The following is a 21,545-nucleotide window of genomic DNA, read 5'->3' on the forward strand; positions in this document are numbered from 1 at the left end:
TTCATGTTAAAACAGCTGATATTTTCTTTTTAGGTGAGGCTGAAATTACAATGCTTGGTAACTACTTCCACCTCTTACAATACTAGACAACACAGTATCGACAGTAGAGACTTCAAATTTCTAGGTTCCACCATACTGCAAGATCTAAAATGGACAACTAACATCAAAACGTCATCAAAAAAGCACAACAAAGAATATTCTTTCTGCGCCAACTCAGGAAGCTCAAACTGCTCAAGGAGCTGCTGATACAGTTCTGCATAGGAATTATTGAGTCTGTCATCTGCACCTCTATTACTGTCTGGTTTGATTCTGCAACCGAACAAGACAGACACAGACTTCAGAGGATAATTAGAACTGCAGAAAAAACTATTACTACCAATCTGCCTTCCACTGAGGACCTGCATACTGCATGAGTCAAAAAGAGAGCTGTGAAAATATTTACAGACCCCTCACATCCTGGACATAAACTGTTTCAACTCCTACCCTCAAAACGACCCTATAGAGCCCTGCACACCAGAACAACTAGACACAAGAACAGTTTTTTCCGAATGCCATCACTCTGCTAAACAAATAATTACCTCAACACTGTCAAACTATTTACTAAGTCTGCACTACTATTAATCTTCTCATAGTTCCTATCACCCATCTCCTTCCACTTATGACTGTATGACTGTAACTTTCTTGCTTGTATCCTTACGATTTATATTGACTGTTTCCTAATATGATTTGATTGCTTATTTGTACCCTGTGATTATCATTAAGTGTTGCACCTTATGATTTTTGATGAACGTATTTTTTCTTTTATGTACACTGAAAGCATATGCACCAAGACAAATTCCTTGTGTGTCCAATCACACTTGGCCAATAAAAAATTCTATTCTATTCTATTCTATTCTATTCTATTCTATTCTATTCTATTCTATTCTATTCTATTCTATTCTATTCTATTCTATTCTATTTTTCTCATAAGCATTAAGAAAACTGGTTGAGAATTTTTTCCTGATTAATAAATAAGAAATAATCATTTCATTTGCAAACAAAATAAAAAATTATTGTAGTTTTTGTTGTACCATTTAAAATGTCCAAAATCTAGATATCAGAGTCAGATGTAAGTTCTTTCAGTGTCTGCCTTTTTAGTGAAATATCTAGAAGAACTGACCCTAGTGACTCTATTAAAATTACAGTATATGCAGCAGACCAACAATACTGGGCAACAGTGCTTGATCATAGACTGCCAGCTCTTTGAGCCTGGATCGGAAAATATATTACTCAAGGGAAATTGGAATTCTAATTTATTTTTGCAGGGTATAATAACAGACTCTTGAAAAGCCTAATAGAGTCTCTTTCATTTCCCTTTTATATAAAAGAAAGACACAGAGTCTTTTTACCTAACAGCTAATGAATATCTTCTTCAAGGCTATCTCCATACTCGTCTACACAGGCATGCTTAATCAGCCAACAAGAATATGCCAATATATTATACTGTTCTTCAAGGCAGTAAAAAAAATATTTCTTTCTTAGAATGAAACAAACATTTACAGCTGAGTTCATACATTACACTATAATATTAACAGAGTTTGATGTTGGCTTAATGTAACAGGTAACCCAGTGACTGTGATTCATAAATTATAGTTTAGAAAAGTATTCCTCAAACTTGACATCTTTAAAATGTGTGCACTGAAACAACATAACTGGCTTGGGAATTCTGACAGTTGAAGTCTACATACGTTAAAGTTGCCAAGTTTGAGAAACATTGATTTACAGTTCACACTGTGAATCAATTCACTATGGTTTCAATAAACCATGATTCTAGCAAAGAATAATTTAACATAATTTACGAACCTGGGCATTACATTTAATAAACATATATTGTCATAATCAAAGCTGGGAGCTCCCAAGTGGAAGCCAAACTTTCTGCTACCATAAATCCAGTTACAATCAATTAATGGGCATCACAGTGGAAAGCAGCACTTCTAGAATAGCAGTGCTGTTTAGTGTTGCAAAATTCATAAGTCTAGGCTATCCAAAGAAACTGTTCATCTCTGAGAATTCATTTTTTTTTTAAATGAATTTCTTCTCCATATCTTCTTATTGAGCACGATAAAACTAATTAGATTTCCAGTATAAATGCCAGTGAATTAAATAACCAATAAAAATGGTACAGGCTTAGACTGAAGATACATGAGACTATCGAAAGCAAAGCATTTTTCCTCTAGTAAGAGCCAGGAAATGAGATTATCTGAACATGGGTTTTTTTTTAAAGGTGAGGTCTTAAAAAAAGGAAAAGTACAGCTTGATAGATTTGAATGAGAATGAGATTCAAATTTATGGACACTTTGGGATTCCATATAAGACCCCAATATTTAAACCATACTTTTAATATGTTATTTAAAAATGAATGGTTTCTTATAGATTGGACACTGGCTTGTATCCAGCTAAAGATGTTTATTCAAGCTTTCTGGGAGTACAGCTCCTTCAATAAAGTAATTCAGCTGTGTGGCAATATAAATCATCCTGTAATCCAAACAGTTTTCTTGATAAGATAGTTTAACATTCTGCATCCGTTTAATCATATAACCCTTGATTTGTTCACTTTCTAAATTATATTTCAATAATAACTTGCAAATAAGCTTAAAATGGTCAAAATAGATAAGACAAATTCAAAACATAATAGAAATGCGATAATCGGGTTGGATAATTATTCTGTACTTAAGGGCAATGTCATAAAGTTTAAATTTCAACACAGAGATTTCATTCATCACAAAGTGAAACCATTCTGAATATTAACTTTTCCTTTTTGGCAGCTGTCTTTCTGTTAAACGTTAAGATTTACATGCCTATAAAGTATACAGAGTTCTTATTATAATAACAGCTGCTAGGATGTTGTATGCTTCTTATTGGAATTACACATTAACTTCTTTCTTAAAAGAATAACAAATTAAGGTATGGACAAATATATCCCATTTTTAAAAAAACAAGTCTGATACTAAATTTAATTTAATCTTGAAACTATCCACTATTTATGGATTCTATTTCTGCACATAGGCTTGTATCACTTCCAAAGTTTGGCTTTCTCTTTACATATAGTTTTACAATATTATATTTTTTATTTTTCTGATAAAATGGTTGCCTAATTATAAAAAGGACAGACTTTCAATTCAGATTCCTATTAATGTTTCATTTTTATTATTTTTATCATATCAGCTATCTTTATAAATTGTTTAATTTTGATTTAATGGTAGTTTCAAAGTGTCAAACTGATATAACATCATGTTTATATGGAGTACTAATATAATCTTACTTTGAACATTATTATTCAATTTTATATACTTGCAAATCATTTTTCCATTTCTTTTTTTTTTTTTTGCTCCTTTTTCCTTTTGAGATATTTGTTAAAGTAAAATAAATATGAAACATCTTGTGGCCTCCAAATTTCTAGAGTAGATTTAGAGACAAATTATGGATTAGGAGGAAGACAAGGAAATTGCATTATGCAATTGCATTTCATTTTATTATTTTTATAATAAACTCTATAATGACTATGAATAGCATACAGTGAAACATTAGTAAACATCACTAGCATTAAGAAAAAAACAATTATTAGAAGAAAATAATATGCAGGACTCATCAGTCCCTCTAACTCATGGCCTAGGGGAAGAATCAAGTTTTTAAGGCTCTTTCAAAAACAGGCTGAAGGCCAGATAAATTTTGCAGGGGATTTCATTTCAAAGGGCAGATACTGTGACAGAAAGTCATTCTGCCCACTCTTACACAGTTAAATTTCACTTGAGATATTTTTCAGTTCCATTCTAGTTTTTAAGCTTGAGAAAAATGATCTTCTAGTCCAGTGATGGCTAACTTTTTCCGGACCAAGTGCCCAAACCTCTAAAATACAATGCACATGCAGCTTCCATGTATGAACCCCGTGCATGCATGTGCGCCCCCCCCACATGTGTCCCAGGTCCCCGGGCATGTGTGCGTGGACCCCGCATGCGCCCCTCCCCCACACATGTGCAGCAGAGACCTGAAGACCAGCCAGCAGGCAGGAGGCATGTGCACATGCGCAGCAGAGCTGAACTGAGGTGATGGGCTATGTACCATCAGAGAGGGTGCTGTGTGCCACCTCTGGCACATGTGCCATAGGTTTGCCATCATGGTTCTAGTCCAACCCTCTGCTCAGACAGGAAACCCTGTACCATTTCAGACAAATGGTTGTCCAATCTCTTCTTAAAAATTTCCATTGTTGGAGCACCCACAACTTCTGGAGGCAAGTCGTTCCACTGATTAATTGTTCTAACTGTCAGGAAATTTCTCCTAAATTTTAGGTTGCTTCTTTCATGTCACCTAAACAAAAATTATAATTATCTGCATTGTATACAATATCTGTGTTTCGATTTTCAAATATTAATATATTATAACTTTATAGCTCTGCTTTTAATCTCTTTTACATCACATACATAATGATTTGTTGTCATTGTAACCTCCTATGTTCCATCAGGCTGTGTAAATATGAGATTCTGAATCAAAGGATCAAAGCCTATTTGCACACTTTCAAATTACAAGTGGGGAAGTTTAGACAGTTACGCTTGCCGAATTAGCTAAAACTCTAATTGACATTATGTAGTCAAAGAGTAGTTACCTAATGAGTACTGTCTAATAATTAGCTATAATGAATTCCACTCATTATCTGTTAGCATGACCCCATAATAATAATAATATGTCTCTGTTTTTAAAAAAATTGCTGGATGACACAATAGAAATGCTAGAGGTCTACAAAATTTCATATCTGAAAGGAATATGGGGCATTTGGATCTATTGTTCCAAATGATATTATTGGTTGTATAATCACTGCCTTTGTTTAAGAATATTTAGGCTTCCACACAAGCATGACTTCATATGGGTGAACCAAGTTTTGAGTGACAAAAGGACAAGGATTTATCAGATAATGGGAAGTGTACTACATTATAATGAAATGAAATAAGTTCTCTAGCCATTTTTTTTTATCTTGCTGCTTTTTCAAAAAAGTTACAAAAATTGATTTCATCTTATCCATCTGAGAAGTAAGTTATAAAATGCTACAAGTGAGAGTTTAGCAAAATAACATAGAGATAAGAGGAGATGGCAATGGTTTGAGTACACTGCAAGTTTCAGTTATAAACTTGTTGCTTTAACTGAAAATATCCTGTGATTGAATGCTGGAAAATCAAATAGTGAAGCAGGAAATAGGAGACATCTCTGCTCCCCGAAATTCAACTTTTTTAAAAAACAAAAAGACTCTACATTTCTCCAATTGAATTTATATTAGAGATACATTATAAATCTTTCCTGTAAAACGTCAAACTGATATTTGTACTTCACAAAAGAAATGACTAAAGAATGAAAGCAGTGAATCCATTAAGACATTTCCTTAATTCTTACAATAATTTCTGCCAGACTTCTGCCTAAGATAAACCAGAGAAATTTAAATTCAAAACCAAACAAATCTGTTTATAAAGTATGCAACCAGCTAGAACAATTCTAAATGTCACTAAACTCTGTGCAACAAAGCAATTGTTTAGCTCATTTCCATTGAAAAGAAAGAAACATGAATTATTTTTTATTTTATTTTCAAATGACATCGACAAGTACATAACTGGACTTCTAGCTAAATTTGTTAACAGATGACAAATTTACCTAACAGCAATAGAGAATCTCACAGACCTTATGTTTTAAAGATATCATAGGTATATTCTCCCCTACCCACAATTTTAGAAGTTATATTTAATAAAATTAAATATATTTAATAAGGCATTTTACACAGTAATGCAGTGTTCTTCACTGTAGCAATGCAGTTATTTATTGGTTGTGTTTTTGGTACAAAATACTGCATATCAATCCATTTACTTTTGCTATCTATTTTATAATATGTATACTCAATTTTGTGTTCCATTTTATTTCTCTTATATGTTATATGCAGTCTAAAGTGTGAAGAATTTGCTGCAGTCTGTGCCTTCAATATAGAGCAGCTTCTTCCAGCTATCATATCTCATGATACGATATTAGTAGCCATTTTATATTCTCAGGACTGTTCCAGACGTTTCCACTATAAAAGGATATGAGAGATAGAATTTAAATTATTAGTGCTTTATGAATGAATGAAGATGAATTCTGTAGCTTCTGAAGAAAAGAGCAGAAAAATCTAACAATATTTTCATGTTGCAATCTATTCCTGGTGAGTACATGCATCCATCCATACAGTTTTAGTTTAGTATTACAGAAGTGGTTTGCCGTCTACTTTTTAAAAAATCTTCCATTAGTTCAGTCTTTTTCAAAGAATCAGATGGGTGTTATTGTTGCCAGGTGTCCACTATTTGAGCGGACAGTCCACTTTTTTCACATTATGTTCACTATTTTTTTTCACAAAATAGTGGACATTTTTTTTATTCAAAAGCTTTATGATGAAGTGGTATGTAATCTAAAGCTGTACAGTCTAAGAGAATAAGGATAGGAGAATCGCGTTTTGTCTTTTTTTTCATAAGTTAGAATGAGACAAAGATCGAATATCCATTGAACTCGATTCTCCGAAAAAATTAATGATGAGATTAAAATAAAAATATATTATAAAATTATGTACAGTTCACATTTTTAAAATGTATTGTAGCTTGTGTCGTCTGACCTAAAATGGCATGTTAAAATGTTTGTAAGAAAATATATAATTTAATTGTAATTTTTTAAAAATTTTTTACTACTTAACACACACACACACACACCGCTTGTCCGCTATTTTTTGGAAGCAGACCTGGCAACCCTATATCTTAAGTGAAACCGCATGGTTGAAGCTGATTTTGTCTGACTTGTGAACTAAGAAATACAGAAGCTTAGTCAACAGGACTCAGTTTGATTTGATGTTTGGTGCCATGCCAGTTTTCATGCGAATATATAATAGCATCTATTGGGGGAATTACTCTATTTAGCATTGTCCAACCCATTCTGTTATGTTTTTTGTTTTGTTTTGTTTAGTGCACATGACTGGAATGAGTGCTCTTGTGGTTCTGATCATCTTAAGATCTACTTATAGAAATAAGTAAGGCATTTGGACCATCCACTGTAGTTTGGTGGTAATTAATCTTCACCTTTCCACCTATTTTAATTCTAGAATCTTTCCTCCTCATCAAATATAGGAGCTGTAAAATGAAAGAGTTTAAATGAAACAAAAAGACTGAACTAATGACAACACATATAGCAACCAGGTGTAGAATTGGCAATGAAGATAATGAAATGATGGGTTCCTTCTGCATTTAAGGTTCAACCATGAATAGTAAAGGACCTAGCAGTCAAGAAATACACCACAGACTAAGAGTAGCAATGAAGGCTTTGGAAAAGATATTTAGATGCTTTGATGTATCACAAAGGATGGTGAAGGCAATTATTTTTCCTGCTATACTCTTCAATGTTGAGGAACCTGATTTCATAGCATCATAGCATAAGTTACAATTAAATTTTAAATACATTTAAAAGAAAACTCTGTAGATAGAATACAACTGATCAGAGAAGACAGAACCAAAAAACCAATGTTGCCTAAGAACTAAGGGAACAACATTTTTTTTTAAAGGATTTGTGGAAATGCAGAAGAGTGTGAACAGTATGTATCCCCAAAGTATATACTTCCTTAGGGCAGAAGTCATCATCAAGGAGATTGATGCTCATGGACTAACTCTCGCCTGGACTACGGCAATGCTCTCTACATGGGGCTCCCCTTGAAGAGGGGAGGCTCCAACTGGTCCAGAATGCGGCCGCGCGGGTAGTTACGGGAGCCTCATGGTGCTCCCACATAACATCACTCCTGCGTGAGCTGCACTGGCTTCCAGTGGTCTTCCGGGTGCGCTTCAAGGTTTTGGTTATCACCTTTAAAGCGCTCCATGGCATAGGACCTGGATATCTTCGAGACCACCTGCTGCTACCAATGGCCTCCAACCGACCTGTGCGCTCCCACAGAGAGGGCCTCCTCAGGGTGCCATCGGCCAAGCAATGTAAACTGGTGGCCCCCAGGGGGAGGGCCTTTTCTGTGGGGGCACCTGCCCTCTGGAATCAGCTGCCCCCAGAGATACGAAGAATCCAAGACCTCGGTGCCTTCCGCCATGCCCTTAAGACCTTTCTTTTTCAGCAAGCCGGGCTGGCTTACACTTTTTAAAATGTTTTTAATAGATTTGTTATTGTTTTTTAACTATGAGGTCAAACGTATATATATCTTTTTAACTGTATTTTAATGTTTGTATTTATGTTTTTACTTTGGCTGTGCACCGCTCCGAGTCCTTCGGCAGAAGGGCGGTATATAAATCTGATAATAAATAAATAAATAAATAAATAAATAAATAAATAAATAAATAAATAAATAAATAAAACTGGTAACTATAGTATTATAACATGCAATAGATAAGTTACTACACAATAACTGCAGCAAGGCTATTATACTATATGCACAAAGATGGAAAAATACAGAACTACCCATTTTGGAGGAATGGCTATGAAAATGACAGAGTTTGCAGAAATAACTAAAATGACTTGCTTGGTTAAGGAGGACATAACAATTACTTTTTCAAAGACTTTTGGGATTTATTGCTGAAAATGGATAAAAATGAATTGATGATTTCAGGATTTTTTTTTTTATTGATTAAAAAGTTTTGTTTATGGGAAGAAGGGAACCATGCTAGATAGCTCTGGAAGATGGAAATGGCAATAACTATGATTGTAACTGCTGCAAAGAAAATATCAAGTTGCTTTTTTAGATATCTTTCTTTTTCCATTTTCTTTAAATCTTATTATATTCCCCAATCAAATTTTGGAGTTTACTTTGTAGTATCTGATTTTTAGCCTATCTGGACATAGCAGATAATATAGATAAAGAGATGACAAGGATGCAATTGGGCTCACTCCTTGGAAGATCCATTGTTTTAATTGCAACAATTTGAAGTTTACCAAGTAGTGAAAGACAGGTATTACATATTAGCAAGAGAAAAAAAGAAAATTGGAGAGGAGAGGGACTAACCGAAATGACTTTCTAAAAATAAATGTTTTAAATTTCCCTCTTAATCTGATCGTTGTGTATTCTTTGGATTTATAAAAGCAGTGGTTTAAACAAATATATCTTAGTTCATTGTTAATTTGTTTAAATCATTGCTTAGATAAGTATGAACAATACCCAACAATAAAGACAAGAATTTGACTATCCAAGTTTCTTTCTTCAGGCTCTCAACCAACTTCTGTTAAATAGCAAAGTTAAAATGTTGTTAAAAATAAAGTGATTTTAGCAGCAAGAAATGGGCTAGACAAGTGGCACTAGTTATGAATGACTTCCTCTACCATGCTTTACCTATCTTAACAAAACCCATCTTTATTTTCAGTAAATAAAGCATTCCCATTTACATTGAAAATGTAAATGTAAAGAAGGAACTTTTTTTTATCATTGTGGACTTATGATAAATCAAAGAAATAATAGAAATACCATTAAAATCTATATTTTAATACAGAAGAGTCTTAAATATAGAATTCAAACCATAGACTTTTCTTTTAAGTTTAATGGACAATTTTTTAAAAAAAAAATATGGAACTTTGCTCTTATATATGTTGACAGCAGCAAGAATGCTTTATGTACAAAAATGGAAAGATACTTTAATTCCTATGGAAGAATGGCTGGAAAAACAGATGTAACTAGGAGAGATTGCTAAATTAACTGCTTTAATCAAAGAAAAGAAATATCCAAATATCTTTCTGGATTTTGTGCTTGAAATGGGAAAAAAATGAAATTTGGACTTTGGATTTTGCAGATTAAATAAATTAGTTGTCATAGAAATGTACATATTAAATATATGAAAGTGAAAAGTTGAAGCTGTAATATTACTATCTACTGTGCTAAAAAGAGTTGGAAGTCAATGCTTTTCTCTTTTTTCTCCCCTTTACCCTAAATTTCATTCTCTTCTCTCTTCCTTCCCCATTTTCCCACTATTTTCATTTTTGTATATTGATAAGCTTAATAAAAGTATTTAAAAATTCTCTACATGTAGGACTTAAGGATCATATTCTGTGGAGAAGGATCTGGCTATTAGAGAAGTCAAGCTTTTTTTTTCTTTAGGTACCCTCTAGATCACAGGTGTCAAACCAATGGGCCAGATCGTGACGTATTGTGATGTTTTTTGCCTTTGCAGAGCTGGGTGGGTGTCGCCTGCATGTGATGTATCTGGCCTACAGGCCGCCAGTTTGACAGGCTTGCTCTAAATATACAGAAGCTGCATTTTCCCAAATTGCAATATGAAGCATTTCTACAATTAAAATCTTTGAATCAACTAAGAGAAGAAAGGACAATTCGAACATGGTTTCAATATGTACAGTTGCAAGCTAGATGGAGAGAAGATCAGAAAATTGGTTTTCTGCAAAATGGTAAAACAGATTAGAGATCAAAGTCAAATGCACATAAAAAGATTGTATAATGCGTTGATAGAAATAGATTCAAAAACGGAATTAGTTAAGGACTGTATGTTAAAGTGGGCACAAAATATTGAAGAACCAATAATGATGGAAACATGAGAAAAAATATGGGTTAGAAATGTGAAGTTCACACAAGCCCAAAATTTAAGAGAGAATTTTTATAAAATGTTTTATAGATGGCATCTGGATCCTAAAAAGTTAGCCTGTTTGTATCCAAGTGTGCAACCTAAGTGTTGGAGATGTGAATGTGATGATGCCACGTATTATCATATATGGTGGACATGTAAAAAAATTAAGGCATTTTGGATAAAAATATGGTGGATTATTCAAAATATTCTCAAAAAGAAGATAAAATTTACTCCACAGTTCTTTTTGTTAGGCATAATTACAGATTGTACTGTTATAGAGACTAAGTTGATTTTGTTGAAATTGTTATAATGATTGTTAAAACTTTTTAAATAAAAAAAAACATTTCTGAAGAGCCAGCTTCAGTGTACTTTTGAGAAATAATAGTTAATGTACAAATACAAAACATGCTATAAAACTCTACCAGCACTTCAAGACACTTAAAGATAGAGACAGGAATCATTATCAATATAACTCAAGAATAATCTGTGAGTTATCTTTTTGTTCTTTGGAGTCTTTGATTAAAATTTATTAAGCCATGTTTCAATTCCATAGCATTTCCTGCTTTCGGTATTTATGTTTTCATGTTTTCATCAAACTGATTATTTAAGTGGTACCAAAAGCAAAATGAACTCTTGGTCTTGAACTGGTGCAGGATCAAACTTTTGGTGCTAAATTAAATGGAAGCTGAGATATTACATAATTCAATGACAGCCATTTGTTTGACCTTTGGTGTCATTGGCCTGCAATTTACTAGCAGTTCTCATAATAGCTAAATCATCTGAACAGAGTAATCAGAAGATTTCATGTAATTTTTTTTATCGCAGCAACGGTTGCTAAAGAGTCAACATCAGCTTGATGGCAGATAATAAGTGACAATTTACTGACCTATTAAACATTGTTTACATTCATGCAGAGTAAACATTAGAAGACACATATTGCTTCCAGCTGTTACCAAGTATTTTTTTCTATGGCCCAGACAGATGGGTAATATGTTGTGAGGAGAGGTCACAACTAAAGAAAACACTTTGGGAAGAAGCCAGAATGCTGAGGAACAGATGTCATTTCTTTCTCCAAATGATAAGAGTTTTGCTTTGCTGAAAGATGGTAATTATAGGAGTAGTTGATACAAGGCCATGGGTACTTCCCATGATGCCCATTTAGCTCCCTTCCTCAGATGACTTAACTTTTTAACACTTTTTAAATTAAAAATGATTAAATAGAATATTGACCTGCAAACAAAATGCCAGTCTCCTGCATTATATTCCTTATAGGTACAACTTAGAACAGCAGTCCTCAACCTTTCTGGTGGGAGGGAGAGGGGATGGATCTTTCTGGCAGGGGGAGAGGGGATGGGTCTGTGTGAGCAGCAGGCGCTTGCATGAGCAACTCCATGTGTTGAAATGGAACTGCGTGTGCAAGCACTTATGACTTGCGCAAATGGAACTTCACGTGCACACTTACCTGACACTTGGCCGAGTTCTAAATGGGCCATGGCCTGGTAGTGGACCACAGTCCGGGGTTTGGCAATCCCTGACTTAGGAGATAAAATGATAGAGACTTCACTTAGTATTTTGTTTCAAAACATGTTCACCTGCCCATTAAAAAAAAAATGGAAGACTGTATTTCACCATTTTCCTGATCTATCAGAGAACATCTGAAGTAACTCTTATTTTGATATTATATGGTAGAACTTTGTTATATTGCAGGAGTAGATGACCCAGTTTGTAAGGATGGGCTCAGAGACAGACTAAATATACATTTTTAGAAAAGGTATTTAACTGCATGAAAAGTTCGGTGTCCTGAACTTCTTGCCATACTTCACAATACTGCCATTTTATTTAACAAATGTTCTGCCTGATAGATTTTTATTCCATTGTCTATAAGTTACTCATCTATTCATTAACCATGTCTAGTTAAGTCTGCTTGAGCACGACATAGCAATTATCAGGCAAGATGGGCGGCATAATCAATCAACCAACCAACCAATCAATCAAACAATCAATCAACCTTTGACCAGTTTTGTTGAATCTACAGATAACTGTTTAATGAGTACAAATAGTCCTCGATTTACATCAGTTAGTGACCATTCAAAGTTACAACACTGAAAAAAGTGACTTATTACCGTTTTTCACAGTTGCAACCTTGCAGCATCCCCATGCTCGGGTGATCAAAATCCAGATGCTTGGCAGCTGATTCATATTTATGACTGTTGCTCTGTCCCAAGGTCATGTGATCACCTTTTGTGGCCTTCTGACAAGCAAAGTCAATGGGGAAGCCAGATTCACTTAACAACCGAGTTACTAACGTATCACCTGCAATGATTCACTTAACAACTGAGGCAAGAAAGGTGGTAAATCAGGGCAAAACTCACTTAACAAATGTCTCACTTAACAACAGAAATTTCGGGGTCAATTATGGTCATACGCCTACCTGTAATTATGTTACATGATTTAGCATAAGAATATGTGCCTGAGATCTTGACTGCAGAATTAGTTTCGTTAAGATTGTATTATTGAGATATGTTTCAATTTGCTTCTGTATTTCACTTTCCTTTTGGTACTGTTGAGTATTTTTTTTTCAGTGTAATATAAATCCAATCAATGAAGATATTAGAGATACAATATTAACTGACTGAAGACCAGGTAGAAAAGAAGGCTTATATGAAATAAGATTGTGTAGCTGGAGAGACAAATAAACCTAATTTAGAAGTCTGCTGAGCGTTCCTTTTACCTTGCAGAAGATTCTTTAAAAATAAATTTCATAGGAATTTTAAAAAATGCTTTGCCTAAGCATAAAAGCCTCTCATGTCAAAACTCAGATATAGGTTCCAATTTATGATTATTATGTAATTGTAAGGCAGAATGAATTGCATATAAAGTGTTAGGTTTTAAACTAGCAAGCAGCCAAATGAATTCTTTCACTGTGGGCGAAGGAGAAGAACTGTCTATTAATGGGTAATAAGAGAGAAAAAGATTCTTACAATTTAAGCTCTGTTCTCACCATAACCTTTGCTTACAGATTTTATATAGAAACAGTTTCCTAAAACAGTTTAGGAAATCTGACAAATGAAATGTTTAGTTTAGTCAAAAAAATTTAAAGAACAGAAAAGGATCTGCCCTATTTCATTAAGCCAGATAAAATCCCAATTCCAACTACAGAAATGAATGTGGAAAAATATCTGCATTAATTTTGGGTTTCTGGCTGCATAATCAGATGCCAACTGGACATCATAATCCAAGTGAATTTACATTTTTAGCAGTTGCATCGTATGCTGGCTTATTCAGCAAGCCCTATTCTGTCTGAAAATTTAAACAAAGTGTGAATGTTGCTATCCTTATATGTTTTCATAAGGGACAAACAGAAAAAAGTTATTGATGGATTTTCCTGGCTTCATTTCCTCTTGTATTGAGTGTCCCCTTTTCACATCGGTTGCTCTCCTTAACATGTGGTGAGACTGAACTGATAAAATAGGAGGTATTTATTTTCTTCACCAATTCCTCCCTGTTGTTGAGAATTATCTTCTGGATAACAGGCCCTCTTGCTCTGCCTTTTGACAAATGAAGTAGTCAATAATATTAAAATTTTGTTGGGTCTCTGGTCTTGGCAGAATTAGATTCCATGAGATGTTGTCAGTATAATTGAAATCTCTCATTTGCACTATCACACGTCTCTTTAAAAAATGTAGTTATTTCATACAAAAAGATTTTATCCTGGCCTAATGCCAGTCCAGTGAGTCTGTAATAAATTCCCACTTTTATTTTTTATTTTGTCACCCAATCATGTTCAACCAGATTTCTATGCTTTGACTCCTGATTTTTAACACATCCACACCCCAATATTTCTCAGACACCTCTGAGAATTTATTCTCAAAATTTATTCATCCTCATGAATAAATTTTAGCCTCCCAGTATTATGTGCCCATTCAGAGTATCATCTCATAAAATTTCAATGAAGCCTATCATACATTATTTTCTTCCTGAGTTAGATTATCTGTTTTTTTCCCTGTTTTTTTCCCTATTTATTTCTCATGCATCTGAGTTCAATTGACAAGGAACTCACTGTTGCAATTTCTATAGTTTCTCTCCTCTTCACCTCCTGCTTCTTCCTTTGAGTTTTGTTTAGAGCCGAGGTGGCTCAGTGGTTAGAATGCAGTTCTGCAGGCTACTTCAGCTGACTGCTAGCTGCAGTTCGGCAGTTCAAATTTCACCAGCTCAAGGTTGACTCAGTCTTCCATCCTTCCGAGGTGGGTAAAATGAGGACCCAGATTGTTGGGGGCAATTTGCTGACTCTGTAAACCGCTTAGAGAGGCTGTAAAAGCACTATGAAGCGGTATATAAGTCTAAGTGCTATTGCTATTGCTATGTTCCAGTCCTTGTCTGCAAATTCACTTCTGAGCTTCTACCCTCCTCATGAGTTTGACAAAATAATTGCGAAACATTTCATTCCCAGCCATCAAACTACTAAGATTTTGTCTCTTTTCCAACCATAATAATCACCTATTGTCTTTCTCACTTCTTATTTTCTGAGAATGAAAATAAACGTTTATAATTATTTTTATAATTATAATAAAGCTCTCCTGATTCATTTGCTTACATTTTAAGAACTACATACAGATTTGTTCTCCTTTTCTTCTCACTTTCCTATAATTTATTTTAATTGTTATTCTGTGATTGCTTAATATACAGCACTTTAACAGTTCACAATCAAATATTTTCTTTTGAAAACCACTTCTCTGTTAGTTTTACTTCTAGAAATATTGTGTTTTATAAGGAATGGAATACGTCAGTTGAAAGAATCTACAGTTTTATGACCAAATGTTTTATGCCTAGGGCATTCTCAGAAAATTAATCTCTCAATTTTTCCAAAAGCATCTAATCCTGTAGATGATATTCCAACTCTGTAGTAAAGCTTCTCTGGGTTTGCTTTTCTGCATGCCTCTAATTAAAGTGGAACCCTGTGTTTAAAATTTACCAATTAAAAGGAGGATTTTGAGAGTTATGGTTTCAGAGACATTATCTGTGCCGATCTTTATATTTCCATTGTCCCTTAACAATAGCAGTTAACAATATCTCTTGGGATTGATATGGTATGCAAGGCTAATGGAACCAGAAATATCAAAGAGAGATACATAACTAGTGTTCCTACAGTTTGTTTAATGTGAAGATTGATCCTAATACTCGCTGAAATTTACTGGTTTAAAAAAAGTGTCATTTTGGTCTGTCTTTCTCTATTTTGTGAAAAACAATTTATAAAATACAAGCTACTAATATAAGCCTAGAGAGCCAGATTGGTATAGTGGTTAAGGCAACAGACTAGAAACTAGAAGATTGTGAGTCCCAGTCCTAGTGCCAATTCAGCTGGTTAATTTTGGCCAGTCACTCTCTCTTAGCCCTTAGCTCTTAGTGAATGGCAAACTACTTTGCCAATGTAACTATTTTTCCACTCTTATTGCATCATCAGATAATCGCCCGGCCGCCCTGTTTAGGGTCACCCGTTCCCTCCTCCATCTGGGAGCATGGGAAGACCCCTTGCAGGGCAGGGCTGAGGATTTTGTACAATATCTGTATGACAAAATCGCTCAGATTCGGGAGGGTTTGGTCTCCGACTGGGTAGGTCCGGATGGGGTGATGGAGGTAAGTCTTGAGAATGCTAGCTGGCAGGAGTTTGACTTTGTGACTCCCGAGGACGTGGACAGGGTCCTGGGAAGGTTGAATGTGGCCACATGTTTATTGGACCTGTGACTCTCTTGCTCGGTGCTGGCTTCCCGGGAGGTTACACGAGGCTGGCTCCATGGGATTGTCAATGCTTCTTTGAGTGAGGGTTTCTTTCCCACCGCCTTGAAAGAGGCGGTGGTGAGGCCCCTCTTTAAGAAGCCTTCTCTGGACCCGGCTGTTTTATCAAATTATTGTCCAGTCTCCAACCTTCACTTTGTAGTGAAGGTTGTTGAGAGTGTGGTGGCGTGACAGCTTCCCCAGTACCTGGATGAGGCGGACTATTTAGATCCATTCCAGTTGGGCTTCAGGCCTGGGTACAGCATGGAAACGGCATTGGTTGCATTTGTTGATTATCTCTGGAGAGCTCGGGACAGGGGTTGCTTCTCTGTCCTGTCCTATTAGATCTCTCAGCAGCTTTTGATACCATCGACTATGGTATCATGCTGCATCAGTTGGAGGGGTTAGGGGTGGGGGGCACCATGTTACGGTGGTTCTCCTCCTTCCTTTCTGACCATACGCAGTCTGTGTTGATGGGGGGCAGAGATCGACCCCGAGGTGCCTAGTTTGTGGGGTGCAGCAGGGGTCGGTCCTTTCGCGCCTCCTGTTCAACATTTATCTGAAGCCACTGAGTGAGATCATCCGTGGCTTCAGGGTGGATTTCCATCAGTACGCTGATGACACTCAGCTGTACATTTCCACCCCGGGCCACCCCAATGATGCCCTTGAAGTGATGACCCGGTGCCTGGAGGCCATACGGATCTGGATGGGGAGAAACAAGCTCAGGCTCAACCCCTCCAAGACTGAGTGGCTGTGATTCCCGGCATCCCGTCATAGTCAGTTGGTTCCATCACTGACTATAGGGGGTGAGATCTTGGCCCCCTCAGAGAGGGCTCACAACTTGGGTGTCCTCCTGGACTCACGGCTGTCTTTAGAAGACCATTTGATGGCTGTGGCCAGGGGGGCTTTTTATCAGGTTCGCCTGATTCACCAGTTGCGTCCCTTTCTGGACCGGGACGCCTTGCGCACGGTCACTCACGCCCTCATCACTTCCCATCTGGACTACTGTAATGGTCTCTACATGGGGCTCCCCTTGAAGAGCACCCAGAGGCTCCATCTGGTCCAGAATGTGGCCGGGCAGGTGATTATGGGGGCAATTCGGTGCTCCCATGTAACACTGTTCCTGCACAAGTTGCACTGGTTTCCAGTGGTCTTCCAGGTGCGATTCAAGGTGTTGGTTACCACCTTTAAAGTGCTCTACGAGACCGCCTTCTGCCTCCGATAGCCTCCCACCGACCAGTACGCTCCCACAGAGAGGATCTCCTCAGGATGCCGTCGGTTAGACAGTGTTGACTGGTGACCCCCAGGGGGAGAGCCTTCTCTGTGGGGGCACCAGCCCTTTGGAATGAGCTGCCTCCAGAGATTCGTTGGATTTCTGACCTCCGTACCTTTCGCCGCGCCCTTAAAACACTATTATTCCATCAAGCAGGGCTGGCCTAAATATTTTTAATGGGTTATTATATTTTAAATGATCGGCCAAAACTATTTAATAATTTTAAATTGTTTTTAACTTTTATATTGTGGGTTTTATCTTGACTGTCCACCCCCTGAGTCCCCCGGGAGAAGGGCAGTATAAAAATTTAATAAAACTAAACTAAAACTAAACTAAACTACTTCCAAAATCTTGCCAAAAATCCCACCCTTTAAGGACTTGTCCAGGCAATTACCAGGAATCAATACTGGTATGAAGACACATATCCCCGACACCCACACCCACCCACTTCACACAAAGGAATATGCTAGGAAGAAGAAGAACTATTCATAACAGTGTTTAGAGTCTCCATATTAGTAGGCATATATGGCCTTGCAGGCAATTCAAGTTCTAGCCACCATCCCTTATATATTACGTACTAGGGATAACTGTTGGGATAGTCTTACCAACAGCATCCTTCTACTTCTGCTACAGCTGCTATGGGTTCAGGAGTGTTGGTATTTATTGCCAAATCTAGTGAATTCAAGAGGGTTACAACTTGCACATTTTAAAGAAGTGACAATAGAAGAATAAGTGGCAGGTTTTACTCAGGCATATAAAACAATATGAAGGTAACTGCCACTAGAAAAAAAATATTCTTATGATTGTTATCACAGTGAACCCATCTTCTGGTTTAGCTCACAAACATCCTTTAACTCTTTGGTGTCTTTTAAAGATATGATGTCCAAGAAGGACTCTTAAATAATGCACAGTCTTTGCTATAACGCAGGACTTCTTCCCTCAGTTTAAATAATGCTGCTGTGAAACTGAAAGGCTTTTTTTTAAAATTGCTTTTAACTTTGCATGCATTTCTTGCCTGCTGTGAATATAAACTAAAGCAGCTACTTATTTTAAACACAGGATGTGAATACATAATTGCTAGCAGCTAGAGCATGATTTTAAATATTCTACATTATTGTTTCATCATATGATTGATTTATTTTAACTAAAGCAGCAATATCATGTATTTCTTAAAGTAAAACCAAGGCAGTTCACAACCCCTGCATATCAGAAGGGGGAGGGCAAGAAAACCATGGGACTTTGGCACTGTAGCTCAGAGTTCATTTTTAGGATAGAATCAGTGGTGGGTTGCTCCTGGTTCTGTCTGGTTCTATAGAACTGGTAGTAAAACCAGCGGGAGGCTCTGCCCACCTGCCACAATTTCATCATGGGTGATCTTCGCATGCACGTGCTCCTGCTGCGAACCAGTAGTAAAGGTAAGTAGAACCCACCCCTGGATAGAATTCTGGAAGCCTCAAAGTTATTTTCCCACAAGAAAGTCAGCATCCTGGTGTCCACACCTATCTTAGGGGGATATTTCACCTGGCCTTTTCTCCATGAGTCACAGAATTCCCACATCTCATGTTGCCTTTTTAGGGATAAAAAGTTTAGAAGTGTATTACTTTGTTTAATGCTTGTTCCTGTTTGTTTAGGTTTCAGTGCATAACTATTTAGGCATCTCTTCAGGGATAGACCAATTTCATTGAAGATACACAATCAAATGTTTCTGGGGGGAAAAAACAAATTGTAAAAATTCACTTTTTTAAAATAGTGCATGATGATTTAATTAAACATTTGAATATGAAAAGCAGCTCCTCATGAAAAATGAGGTGAACTATGAGTAGTGTCAAACTCGATTTCATTGAGGACCGCATCAGGGTTGTGTTTGACCTTGGGGGCCAGGGTGGGTGTGGCCAGGCTGGGCATGGCCAGCTTGATGTCACTCGTGTTCGGAGCGTCTGTGGTGGCCCGAGTGCCCTGCCAGCAAAAATGGGCTCCCGAGCTCCATTTTCAGCTGCGATGGCCTCCTGTCACCTCTGCCAGTAAAAACAGAGCTTGGGGGGGGGCTGCACACAGCCCCCCAAGCTCTGTTTTTGCTGGTAGAGGGTGGCAGGAGGCTGTCACAGCCAAAAACAAAGCCTGGGAGGGCCGTGCATGGCCCTCCAAAGTTCCATTTTCACTGGCAAATGCATCGCGGGCCAGTCCAATGCTGTTTCTAGGGTGGCCCCACAGGCCAGATCTAAGCACCCTGTGGGCCAGATCTGGCCCCCAGGCCTTGAGTTTGACACTCCTGCTATACAGCTATTTAAATCTTGGCTAGCAAATTAAAAGAAATTCTAATATAAATTTACAAAGGAAAATACAAGGCTTGGAAAAGAACAAAAGATGGCACTGGATTTCTACAAATGAACAATTTGGAAGAGACTGATTGGTTGACTATCAACTATGTTGGTTCTTAGCCACAACATAAATTTCTCCAAAATGGAAATGATACAGCAAGTAATTTCCAAATTGCTCTTAAAAACCAAAAGAATATTCTAAAATGACATCATGTTCAGACCTAAGATGCATGAAAGGCTGAAGTACACTGAATTTTTAAAGCTTCTTTTGTAAGAGAGGAATGAAAGCCTCTGAGTTCCTTTGAACTAGAGTGGTGTACAAAGTAAAATAAATAAAATATCAAATGTGACACCATTCATACTTTAGATCAGCATGATAACAGAAAGTCATATAATAATATAATATATGTATGTTCCCACATTATATGTTTCCTTAACATTCTCATTTTTCTAAGATATTGCTTTTGGTAGATTAAAATTTAAGATTAACAGTTACTTGTGAATTTGTTCCAGTGAAGTACCAAAAATTATATCACAGCATTTTTAAAATTCTATTGTGTTAGATACATAGGTCAGAAACAAAAGGGACAATGGGAAAGGGGGAATGAGGAAAATCTGCCAGCATATATTAAAGATTTTTTAAAAATCATTTTAAAGAGAGAGAGAGAACATAAAAGCAAAACTGAAGAAGCAACTTGTTGATTATTTCATAGTCCCAGGGTGAAAACTTCAGGTACAAACTAAAATACTTTTGTGGCATCTGCTATCAGCATGACAGTTTCTTTTGGCATCTTAAGATTGCCTTTGGAAAAATGACAGTTTTGGCTGGATTGAAAGGTGCTTTCCCATGAATAACTGCAGAAATCATCAAATATGTTCACTTTGGGATTATGGAAAACTTTCTCCAGCAGATGTGCCCAATATTATGCCTTTTTAGAATAGAATTTTAGGAAGGAAGGCAGACAGGAAAAAATCATAAGCATGACCACTTACTGTATACTTACATCATCCTATGCATAATACTTTCCAAGGTCAAAAGCCATAATTAATGTAGACGTTGAGTAGGAAGTTCCTGTCTCCCTATTAACTTGTATCTACAAGTTGAACCCTTATAAAATGTTACCATACTTCTGTGAAAAAGAATAAAAGTAAAAATTTGCCCCAAAGCCCCTTCCAAGCTATGAAAAACCAGTTTTCTCCAACCTAGTACCTATCTTGAGGGTTGCGTTATTTGAAAATGGTGAATTTATGTAGTAATTTCAAAAAATGTAGCATTCCTACCAAAGCAAATTAAATGTAATGAGTGATGATATCTACTTTCTCCTTCATGTACAGAAGCCCTCTCATCTAAATGATTAAATGAATTCAAGATAAGGATCAAATTGGAAATGTGTTTTGAGTGGGGTTATCTAGCAATTCCAAATTTCTTATCTTACATAAATATTAACCATTAATTACTTCACAAAATTAAGGGAATGGAGAATAGTGAATTAAAGAATCAAAAATAATCAGGATTCAGTGTATGACAGCTTTCATCATGCATACTGATTGCCAAAGCACAACACATTTTTGCAAAATCGTATTAATTATATT

The 21,545-nt window shown here is 36.4% G+C and overlaps 1 protein-coding gene across 5 annotated transcripts in view; it reads left to right on the forward strand.

Moving 5' to 3' along the window:
• NPBWR1 (neuropeptides B and W receptor 1) overlaps positions 1-21,545 on the forward strand; it is a 90,228-nt gene that overhangs the window by 57,213 nt on the left and 11,470 nt on the right. The window contains exon 4 of one of the 5 annotated variants that reach the window (XR_015733377.1): positions 34-1,049. The exons of 3 other annotated variants lie outside the window; for them this stretch is intronic. The gene's annotated coding sequence lies outside the window, so the exon portion shown is untranslated. Of the gene's footprint in view, positions 1-33; positions 1,050-21,545 lie in introns of those variants that run through there. One more of the 5 variants, XR_015733379.1, reaches the window with a different exon arrangement.

Source organism: Pantherophis guttatus, chromosome 3 (genome assembly GCF_059756535.1).
Source record: "Pantherophis guttatus breed Tessera chromosome 3, ASM5975653v1, whole genome shotgun sequence".
Lineage (NCBI taxonomy): Eukaryota > Metazoa > Chordata > Lepidosauria > Squamata > Colubridae > Pantherophis > Pantherophis guttatus.